This window comes from Aegilops tauschii, chromosome 1 (assembly GCF_002575655.3).
Source record: "Aegilops tauschii subsp. strangulata cultivar AL8/78 chromosome 1, Aet v6.0, whole genome shotgun sequence".
NCBI classification, from domain to species: domain Eukaryota; kingdom Viridiplantae; phylum Streptophyta; class Magnoliopsida; order Poales; family Poaceae; genus Aegilops; species Aegilops tauschii.
The window spans coordinates 150,618,430-150,630,741 of record NC_053035.3 but is presented as its reverse complement, the minus strand read 5'-3'; positions in this window follow the sequence as shown (position 1 = coordinate 150,630,741).

The window sequence follows — 12,312 nt, the reverse complement described above, 5'->3', positions numbered from 1 at the left end:
TGAATATTGAATAAATGTTTGCTTGTTTAAAAGATGGTTATCGTTGTTTCGGTAATGCTTTTGGGTTAGTGCTTACTTTCTTGCTATGTTGCCATGCACCTAGTTGTCATGCCCTACTAGTTGCTAGTGTTCCTTCATATGCTTATGCTTGCTAGTAGTACATGTTGATGTTGGTGATGGTCTTCGGTGCATGACAGCTATCTGTCCCGAGTACTGTTCTTATACATGTTCTATTGCATCCAGTTGGTTAAATGCTTGCATGATAGCACTGTTGATATGTTCTTGCATGGTATTTATTGTTGATGCTAGTGGTCATGTTATGTTATGAGTAGTGTTGCACTTGTAATATTTATGCTCGTCATTATGCCATGTTCAGTTGGATATGATTCATTGTTGATATGGTGTATAGTTATGTTGTACCCTCATGATTATGTTGATATCATGCTCATGCATTGTAAATGCATCATGTTACTTTATCATGGCTCAGCATATTGCATTCAAGTTAACCGGATTTAATTGAACTTGAACAACTGTTGGCTGAGTCATGGTGCCACCAGATCGAAACTGACTAGTGCAACCATGCTTACCTTATGGGAAGGTCCTAACTGGGTCTATTGTCGTGCATCTCGCCGGTGCCTCCCACGAGGGAAGGTTATGGGCGTGCTTACCCTGATCAGGTAGGCAGACATAACCTTGTGTGTTCGTTGTTTTTAGTTTTATGGATCCAGTCCCCGAGTGGGAGTGTTTTGACCACGACGGTGGTCGGGGTGTCTTTGGTAGACACGGGGCCACCCAGGACTAGCCCGTTGGGGATTTGGTCAGAGTGGCCGGGAGAATGTCACGGCAGTAGATCGGTTTTGTCGGAACGCCGTTGGTCCACCCGAATGGGAGTGCGAGGCCATGGGTTCCGTAGTGTGGGTACAGTGTACTAACCTCTGTAGAGTGCATATTAAATCTATCGATAGCCGCGCCCGCGGATAAGGGCCCAGTTCATGTCGGTCCCACCGTGAGTCAACAGTATTAATAATAACTTGATTAATAACAACCCCGGTTTGATGATGAGATAAGTTGGTTGTGATCGCCGTAAGGATCATGGGCCAAATATTGGTCGTGGTTGTGATCGCCGTAAGGATCACGGTTTGAGACCAAGTGTTGGTCGTGGTTGTGATCGCCGGAAGGATCACGGTGGTATCAAGGATACCGAGTTATTGTATATTCGCGATGTTGTGCGAGAATCATGGGTAAAGATCAAGCTCCTTGTGGTCATTTAATGATTACTACGGTATTGTTTTTTTGACTATACACAGTAGGGCAAAACCCCACTGCAATTTTTTTTATATAAATCTAAAAAAGGTAAAGTCCCAGAAAGGAACCAGAGTACAAAAGGCTTGAGATAAGCCAAGAAGGAAGAACAAAAGAAATAGGAAAGAAAGAAAAAACAACTAAACAACTAAGGAAAAAACAAGGATTACAGCACAAGATTATCCAGCCAAAAACAGTATGCTCCAGCATAGCTCTTTTTAATTCTGTATCTGAGAAGAGAGAGCTCCTCTCTGAAGATGGCTTTCCACCTTTCAATGCTGGGTTGAATTGCTTGGAAGATCATGTTGTTCCTGGAGATCCAAATAGCCCAAGAGGCAAGGATGACTATCTCCATGAAGAAAGGAACATGAAGTTTCTGCTTGAGGTCAAGAAAAGCTTCCATGATTGAAACATTTGCCTGTCTTGAAGGGCAGATCAGATCCCAACACTGTGCAGCAAAAGGGCAAGTCCAGAAAAGGTGCTGGAGAGTCTCTTCCAGTGGGCAATTGTTGACAGCACAATTATAGTTGCCCAGCTGAAATGATTTCCTTCTCAGAAGATTTCTAGTATTGAGCCTGTCATGAAGTAGTCTCCAAAAGAACACCTTATGTTTTGGCTGACAAGAACTGCTCCAGATCCAATTGAACTGCTGTGGCACAACTTTAACTCCCATCAGCACTTTGTATGCCTTAGCCACAGAGAATTGCTCAGTTCCCCAGATGTAGCTCCATGTATCTGTGCAATCCAAAGTATCAGAGGCCCTTAAAGTAATGCAGATGTGAAAGCTTGCACAGCCAGAGGCAGATGAAATAGGTCCTCTAAGTATTCAGTTTGGAGAAAGGTGTGAACAATAGCATCCTTGTTTTTCACAAATGAGAATAGGTGGGGGAACATGTCTTGCAAGCAGTGTGAGTGCCAAAGATCAGTCCAAAAATAAGCACTCTTTCCATCACCTATGTTGCATCTGGCCAAGGATTTATAGTTATCAATCAGCTTAAGGTTTGCCTTCCACCAAAAAGATCCCAGCCAGCTATTACCAGGTAGAGAATCATTGCTGTAGTAAGATTCCCAAATCAGATTGACCCAGGGAATATTGTGTCTGTTGTAGAACTTATGTAGGTTCTTGAGAAGCAATGCTTTATTCTGGACAAAAATATCAATCACTCCTAACCCACCTTGATTTTTAGGTCTACACACAGTACTCCATGCCACCATGGCAGGTCTATGGTCCTCCAAATCAGGGCCTCTCCAAAGACAATGTCTCAAGTACTTTATGGCTTGGGTTTTGATGGTAACAGGCACATCAAGGCATCCCATGAGATATATCAATAAAGAGTTGAGGACAGATTTCACAAGCAATAATCTCCCAGCCAAAGTCATGAAGGTGGACAAACCCACAATCTTCTTCTGCAGTCTTGTGACAAGGGGAAAACATTGTTCAACAGTAGGCTTATGGAGGCCTAGGGGTACTCCCAAATACTTGATTGGAAAAGATTCCTTCTTGCAATGAAAAGTATTTATTAAAATCTCCATCTTCTATTCTGGCACATTTATTGGAATCATACTTGATTTATTGTAGTTCACTTTCAGGCCTGTGGCATCAGCAAAAGTATTGAGAAGGGCTTTGAGGCAATGTAATTGCTTTGCATCTACTTGCATAATAACCAAGGTATCATCAGCATACTGGACAATTGGAAAATCAGGGCATGACTCTACTTGCAAGGGAGAAGTTACCAAACCCAGGTGCATTGCCTTACTGAGAATTGTCTGAAGTAGATCAGCAGCCATCACAAAGAGAAGAGGGGACAGAGGATCCCCCTGCCTTACACCTCTAAGGCAATAAATTTTTTTTTCCAGGAACACCATTTAGTAGTATAGCAGAAGATGCAGAAGTAAACAATAATTTGATCCAAGTAAGCCATCTGTCCCCAAAGCCCTTTGCTTTTAAAATATCCAGCATAGCCTGATGTTCAATGGTGTCAAAAGCCTTTTCAAAATCCAATTTCAGAACAATGATTTCCTCTTTTGACTTATGACATTGGTGCAAATACTCATAAGCCCACCCCAAACAGTCATGAATAGATCTTTCTTTAAGGAATCCATATTGGTTGATGTGTACCAATTGCAGAATCACCTTTTGCAGTCTATTTGCCAGCAACTTAGTAACAATTTTCAGACAGCTGTTCAGTAAAGAGATAGGCCTAAAATCATTTGCAGTCAATGGAGAGTTACCCTTTGGAATGAGAGTTATAAAAGAAGTGTTCAAACTCTCAAGGGAGATGTGTCCTGCATGAAAATCATAAATGAATTTGAGCACATCTTCTTTAATAATATCCCAAGAAGACTTGAGGAATTCATTGTTAAAGCCATCAGGGCCAGGAGACTTGTCATTTGGGAGAGCATGGACAACAGCTTCAATTTCTTCAGCAGTAAAAGGCAATTCCAGATTAGCAAAAATATCTGAATGCTGTCTCTGCCCATACAAAGAAACCAGATCAAAGTGCATTGTGGTTTCTTGGGATGTGCCCATTCTTTTCTTGAAAGCATCCAAGAGAATAGCAGCTTTACCAGCATGATCTGAGATCTCCATTTGGTCCTCATTGTGAAGAATAGAAATATGGTTATGCCTGTAATTGATGGAAGCTTTTGTGTGAATTTTTTTTGTGTTTTCATCTCCAAACTTCACCCCCTTGATTTTCCCTCTCTGCTTCCAATAAATCTGTTGGTTCCTTAGTAAAATAAGCAGTTGTTCTTTAAGAATAGCTCTGCAGCTCCATTCATGAGTATCCAGTTCTCTAAATTCCTCAAAGAAATCCCACATGAAGAGTAGTTCATTTAACTTTGCAATTGTAGATTTCAGACAGGACAGAGATTTAGCCCACAGCTTCAAAGCTCTTCTTAAAATCTTGAACTTGGCATTCAAAGACTTAACAGAATCAAGGTTTCCATTTGGGATGCTCCAAGCAGAGGCAACAACTTGTTTGAAATCAGAATGATGCAACCAATAGTTCTCAAACCTGAATACTCTTGCCTTTGGGATAGAAGTGCCAATTTTAATTACACAGGGCAAGTGATCAGATATAGGTTTTGCAAGTGGTAGTACAATTGTATTAGGGAAAGAAGTCATCCAGGAGGCAGAAGTGAAAAACCAGTCAAGTTTGACCAACAAAGGATCATGCTGCATGTTACTCCAACTGAACTTTCTACCATGCAAAGGTAATTCAACCAAACCTTGGTTACTAATGGCCTCATTGAACATAAGCATATCATTAACATCTCCCCCAGGTCTGTTCCTATCTGATGGAGCCCTCATAAGGTTGAAATCACCCATTAATATCCAGTCAACATCATCAGGCATGTGAATATTTAGAAACCAGTGAATAAACTCCATTTTGTCTTGAGGATCACATGGGCCATAGATATTTGAAAGAATCCAAGACTGATTGGAAAGCAAACTGGTGAACTGCATGGAAAGTGAGAACCTGTTTTGTGCAATGATCTCCCCAGAGAATTGTGAGCCATTCCAGGCCACAAGAAGCCCCCCAGAAGCTCCAACAGAGGGGAGGAAGGCAAAGTTATTAATTTTAGAGGGGAAGAATTTTTTTAAGTAGGCAGTGTCAAAGGTCTCTCTTTTGGTTTCTTGAAGGCACACAATATTACAATCACTCTCATCAATCTTCTGTCTTAAAGCCAAGCATTTGTCCTCAGAGTTCATACCTCTAATGTTCCAATTTAAGATATTCCAGTTTCTGTTGTTGTTATTCATAGAAACAAAAAAAGATTTTGTACCAGAGAGCAAGCACCACCACTTGATCATCATCCAAGAAGGAAAGAAGCTGGCATAATGCCCTGATCCAGAACATAACATAATTCTAGCAGTGCAACCAAAGATGACACATGAAAAGACTAGCAGGAAAGTACAGCCACAGGCATACAAGGTTCAGAAAGCACCAAGACCCAAGTCTTACAGTTGGCAAAAGCAGCAACAAACTAAGAGGTGTGGGACTAGAGACACAATCCCACCACACAACACGCCAAGAGGGGTCTCTAAACATTAAGAAGAGGTGGTAGCATGTCCTTCTGCTTTGGCCAAGGGCACCTTGTCCAAAACCTCCTCATCCATTCTCTTGGGCTTCTTGGCCAGCATGTCCTCCAGCTCCCCCTCAGAAACCTTACAGAAAGAGGCAGTGAGATTTTTAACAACTGATTTCTTAATGATGGGAGGGGCAGCATTGCAAGGTAAGCAATTATTATTAGGGCAAGAATTTCTCTTGTAACCAGCATTGTCTTTCTGAATTCTGTCACTTCTTCTTACCTCTGTTTCCACAAGTGGAGTTTTTCCACTTCTCCTCTTCCTTAAGTTTTCCTGGCCAAAAGGTTGCAGCAAGGCCTGTGACTCTACATCATGCAGATTTGCAGCTACCCCAATATTCTCTTTACCCTTGTCTTGTACAACTTCCTCCATGACCTGACAGATTGGTGCATGAGAGGTAGGACATTTGTCAGGTATATGGAACAGAAAAGCTTGGTCCATATTTTCCACAGCAGTGAACAGATCCCACATTCCAGATTTTAACATATTGACAGTCCAGGAAAACTTATCAGGGGACAGGAGCAAGTGGACAATAAAATTAAACCAACTTACAGGAATGTTGGTAGAGAAAGAGCTCCTGTTCTCCAATGCTTGCTCTTTAAAGTGCTGCTTCCACAGTAACAGGCCTTCTTCAGAAACAGATAGTTCAGTGTTAGCAGTGGCAGCCATCTGAATACTTTTCAGACCAAGGAGGGAAGGTGCCATGTTAAAGTGATCATTGATTTGATTAACCCAGTTACCTTGGAGACCTGACTGGAGGTCCTTTAAATTCTCCACAGGCTGTAGACTTCCTCTAGCAGTAATAACATGTTCAGCATTGTGTTTCAAGACTTGAGCTGAAGATCCAGCAGTTGTCATAGGAAGATCAGAGAACATGACAGGCTCCAAGGCAGCTTCCAGAAGTGCAGGTTGGTCAGAAGCGACCTCCAAAGGAGGAGAAACATCAGGAGCAGCATGTGCTGCAAGAGGGGCAACATGTTGCAGTGGATTTGCAGGAGGCTGATCATGCAAAGCAGCCATTTCCTGGTTTTGCTCCTGCAATACAGGAGGCTCCACATCATCTGACTGGTAAGCTTGAATTATGTTCTGCAGTCCAGTAGCCATCACAACAGCATCAGGTTGGGCAATTGCAGGCATATCAGCCCTAGCATGAATGGCTTCCACAATAGCTGAAGGTAAAAACATATGAGAATTGTCTCCTTCAGAAAAAGACATGCCTGAAGAGAAACTGCTATTACTGGGAGCTGGAAGCAGCTCCTCACCATCTGCCCAGGCCATTTCCTCCTGCTGTACAGCATCCAGCAGATCTTCCAACTCAGCATTAGGAACATGCTGATGGTTATCGTCCCAATTATCCCAGTTTGCAGCAACCTGAACATCCATCTCATTATTTATGGCGGCAACAACATGCAAACCCTCAGCAGGCACAGCATTCTCGGGTAAAGGGTGCGGGTCCTCATTAGCAGGAGGCAAAGGATCCTCATCTGCAGGTCCTCCACCAAGGATCTACTGGCTAGCACTTCGATGGAGGAAGACCAGCCGTCTCCCTCAAATTCATCCCCTTCAGACCAACGCAAACTTTTTGGGATGGTATCCAAGTTCAGAACTCTTGCCTTGACCACAATGCAACCCATGTGGTCGTCCTCCTTGTCCCAGGAAATCATGCGGCCAAACTTACTAACATCACAAGCAAGATCTTCAGTGGTGCGGAAATCAAAAGGGACTCCCGTCAGAAGCAACCACACCACTCTGTTAAGATGAACCCTCCTGTGATTCCTTCCCGCATCATGCCTCGCAAAGCTAATGAACACATCTCCAAACTCGTGGGGGCTATCAAGGACCAACTTGTCCCTATCCCTAACCCGCGCGAGACGAACATATGCTTCACCGAACGGACACCGCTGGATATCTCGCAGTCCCAGCTGTCTATGCTCCACAATAAAATCCTCAAGAACATCTCTTACATTGGAGAACGGAGCATCTGCAGGGAGAGGGTGGATGGTCGTAATCGCCCAGTCCTCATGACGACGAGGGCGCTGCGGAAGCACCACCCGAGCCACACCATTGCGCCCAGGAACCTGTTGAATGTTGAAGCCTTGTGGCACAAAGGGGCGTGGGTCAATCGGGATGTTGGCCATCGGCGTCGCCGAAGAACGCGAGATCACCGGCGAAGGGAGGCGCAAAGCACTAGAAGCAGAGCTTGTGCACAGAGGTGAGATAGAGGAACAGAGCGGAGAAGTTGAGGAGGCAAGGGGGCGACGAGGCTGGAAATTAGGAAAAGATCCCAAACAAAGCTCACTAAAAGAGGAAACGAGCGGAGGCTCGCGGGCTGGGCCAACTAATTGGAACCAGTCATGGACCGCATCTAGGTCCCAGGCCTCAGACGATGGGCTGGGGAAAGTGTCAAACCGGAGGTAAGGAAAAAGCCCAGGTAGGCGAAAGGCATTGCACTCCTTAGCAAAATGGCCCAACTTGCCACATGCGTAGCACTGAAAAGAGGAATTTGAGCGAGCCAGATTCCCGGCCGACGAACCCGCAGCGAGATCCTCGCCCGAAGAGTGAGTAATGGGCAATGAGTGCACATTATTGCCCGAGGCCACATTACTGCTGACGGTCGGAAACTTCGCTAACCGAGCAAAAACCGACTGCCGTGGTTGATCACCGGAAAAACTACCGGCGGCGGAGCGTGGGCGTGATCCAGACCTGACCAAAGTCCAAGAATCTTCTTCCTCGCGATAAAAAAGTTGTTCTTCACGTAAACAGTTCGGACCTCCAAAACCCCAAAGATTGAACACTAACTCAAAATCCTTCTCAACCACCCGCCCTTGATTATAAATTTCAAAACCCACTGCTTTGGAGGCAACCGAAAACTTGAAGGATCTGTCCTTGAGATGTAGCACACGAAACCCCTGTGGATAACCACCAAAGCAAGATTGCAACGTGATACTGACTGTGTGACAATCCAACCGAAATCGAGCACGGCAAAAGGAAACCACCAAAGTGAATTCACGTTGACGAAAGCCAGGTGAAAACACCACCGGATGACCAAACTTTTCTCTCATAGAGAGCTGAAAATCTTTACCTCGAGCAACGTTGAGAGAGGGAGGATCCATGGCCATGGAGGGCCAAAAAACTACCCACAAAGGGCCCAGAGACAGCCAGGTGGACAGATGGATGGTGGCCGCCGGCGCCGGAGTGGCAGCCGGCGGGAGGAGGGGTGGCCGCCGGGGCCGGAGTGGCCACTGGCGGGGAGCGCCTAGGGAGCGCCTAGAGAGAGCCTAGGTAGGGCCTATCTATTCACTTTATACCAAGCTTTATTTGATCCTGAGATAATCGTGTGATGTCCGAGGTTGGTAAGTGAGGCATGTGATGGTTATGTAGTAACCCGAGCAAAATAAATAATGCATATAGTGTCATCATGTTGTATGCTAGTATCGTCAGACTCATATGCTCATGCTATGCTACATGTTGTTCTAGTTGTATCGTGTTCATGTTGCCTTTGGATTTTTAGTGGCTATTATGATTATTTTCATGATGGTACCTAGTATTATTTTGGGAGTATTACTTTGGGTGTCATGTTGTTCAGGTCATGTTGTTATGAGGATCTCATGTTAATTCCTGCTTAACCTGTAATTACCGTACCGGCTGTTAAAATTAGGTCTACTTGCCTAGGACTTGATCTTGGTACCAATCCATAACGATCAAAGTCGAATCGTGAGCCAAGAAACTGCTCGAGTTTTAGCAAAAGCTGCCCTACGAGGTCGCATTGATTGGTTGAAAGGCTTGAAAGAAAACGTAGTTCTAGGGGGGATTGATTTACATAATTGGAAGTAACCAATTAGGTTTACGACGAAACCTAGAAATCGATCACTGATCCAATTTGACTACCTCTACGGGATAGACCTCAACAGAAAACTGTTGAGTAACGGCAGCAAGTGATTGAGTTCCCATGCTGTTGTTTGTCTTGAATGCTTCTCGTTAACTGTGAGCTTGCAAGTACATTCAATGTACTCACCTGGCGTGTCATGCCAGCTTGCAGGTCGTGCCTGGATTGCATGCTTGTTTGCCACGGATTCTTTGTTTCGAGCTAGGATAAGCGTTCCAGCCAGAGTCCCTGCGGATTGGAGTTCACCACCGTCGTCGTTGTTCCGCTGCTAGAGTTATTCCGTTGCTTCGAGTTGTTCTGCTGCTTGCATAGAGCAACTGAGGATGGCGTAGTGTCGCCGTGCCGATGTTATTCATTGTAATATCGGAGACCTTGTATTCATATTCGTGATATAATAGAAAGCTGGTTTGTTCTATGCTAAGCAGTGCCGTATTCCAGAAGACTTCTCCTCGATCTCTGGGCTGGAATACGGGGCGTTCCGGTTTTCTCTGAGCCGGGGTGCCACAACGCTTGGTATCAGAGCAGGTCTGGTTGTAGGATGCCTTAGCCTGCGCGAACGTTAGAAAGCGGTAGTATAGACCCCAGTTGGTTTGTTGCACTTGATTGTTGCATTTGTTTGTCGCATAGCATGCGTATAGATTATTATTTTGTCACTAATGGTTAATCTTGTGAGTGTAGGTGGCATCAGTTTCGATCCACTACCTGCACCATCTCTCATAGCATGCCTGCTCTTCGGTGTGATGCAACCACATCATCATCCAGGCTCTCCATCTCGTCCCGTTGGCAACCCTTGCTAATCTTTGTTATCAGAAAAGGGCAATGCTATTAAACCCAGTCTTCCACTGTTATCTTGCCCTGCATATCATTCTTTGGGCAGGTATGATTCCCTTCGTACGCTTGATGATGAGGAAGTCGTGACTTTTGTGTCTCGCTACTTGATCGTCAAGTCCGTTCTCACCTGTGTATCCATCCAGATCCGGCCACTGTTCAGCCAGTGCTTGGTGTAGCTTCGTTTATGCCAACTCCTTCCACACATGGATATAATTTTCATGCACACCTCCACAGCATATTAGACCGTAATACCGGAGTTTCCGCGCGATTTGTGTGCTTAGGTGTGCATGCATATTATGGTGTGAGTAGCAGTAATATGTGATGATTGCTTGATTAATTATATTAGTAGTATGTTTGTGTGCTTTTGTTTTAGTCATTTCTTTTGTTTCTTTCTTTGGGCCTTCGGTGTTACAAATTTTTCCCCTATTAAAGTTGCTCGTCAGCCGACACCAGACCTGAAGAGTCAGCAAGAAATGCATATATTTGGAAACTCAGCTAAACAGAATGGAATTGTCAGCAGACTGCAGTGAAATTGGAAATAGCTCGTCTGAATACAAAAGAAAATCCTGGGTGAAATGTCAGTATAATGTTTGCATTAATGTGCACTCCTCACAACAGCATGGAATTCTCAGCCGACTGCATTCAGATTGGGGGATATCTGATCATGTTACTGAAAGTCAAGTCTCTCTCAGTGTGCACTCCTCATAGCAGAAATGATCAAATCAGCAAGAAGATAAATTGTGTGCAAGGTTGACAAAATATTATCAAAGGTATGGCTCAGATACAAGTTTAATTTTTCGTTGAGGATGATTTTGGAACCCGATGTACCTGGAAGCAAGCAAAAATATGGCATGTACTCAGAAAGGAGGATAGTCCTGCAAAACCCCGTTTCATACAAGAAATCAATAAAAATATATTAAGATGGTTATATATGTGGAAATCGGTCCGCATATCACAATAAGAAGCTTCTGGTGTAAAAAACCCAATCTTCCCTCGCAAGATACCCGAAAAGCTTCCAAGGCAAGATTCATCTATCTTCTTCAGTATGATACATGGGTGATTTCCCGTACAAGGTACTCTACCTTCTTCAGTAAGAAACCGCAAAAGATTCCAGCATAGGGTACTGAGTTTTCCCCGAGCAACGTCTTTAAGGGGGTAAGCTTCTGAAGCACGATACCCAGTCTTCTTCAGCAAGTTGTCCGATGAAAGTTTCAAGCACAAGCCAGACAATCTTCCTTAGTAAGACATTGGTACAAGGTAGTACGCTGTGAATTGACAGCATATGGCAGCGAATCCCAAGAATCAGATCCGCAACATTTTGGACAGAAGCAAGAATCAGTCAGAACCTGAGGGAAGTTGAAACTGCCATGTAATGGGGTACCCTGTCAGAAAAATGAGGATAAGCTGCGATTGCCAAAAAAATTGCACCAACAATACCTATGGTGATACAGAAAAAAAGGCAATATGACCCAGCTCTTTTAGTCAAGGATCCAGACCAAGAAAACGATAATGAAGGAGCAAGACCAGTGATGTGGGTATGAAAATTGTGGCAAGACCCGCGTGGTGCAGAACCACCGTCAGTCAAGTCTGCAGATATTATCCTACAGGTCAAACTCTTATGTTAGCCACGACAGGCGACAATCAAATATTTGGTACGGATCCGATACTCAAGACAGTGGAACCAGTTAAGATGATTCAGAAACTTCCACGATAAGCTAGAAGCTGTCGGGAAAGCGGTTATGACCCAACTCACTGTTTGGAACCCGAAGGACCTGCATTTAGTGGATAAACCCAATGCAAGGAGTTAGAGCTTGGGTGTCCACTAGAAAAAAAAATCTGATCACCACTTCATGAAAGATTGTCAGTGCCGGATGACACACCCAGCGGAAATCACTCTTGGATTTGTGAGACCGACATATATTTCAGTCGTGATAATCAATCATAGTCAGCTAAGTTAGCAGATCTGAAAAGAAATTGGAGCCTGTATAAGCATGAACAAGCAAGGTAAGATCTGTCAGAATATGGATATATTAAAGCAAACCACCCTAGGGCCAGTCAGATAAAAATTTAGTGGGAACAAAAATAACAAAAAGGATACCCGAGTTGGAAACGGTTTCCTTAAGTCAGTATCTTCATACTTGTTCCCTGAGCAACCAAATCTCGAGGACGAGATTTCTTTAAGGGGGTAAGGTTTGTGACA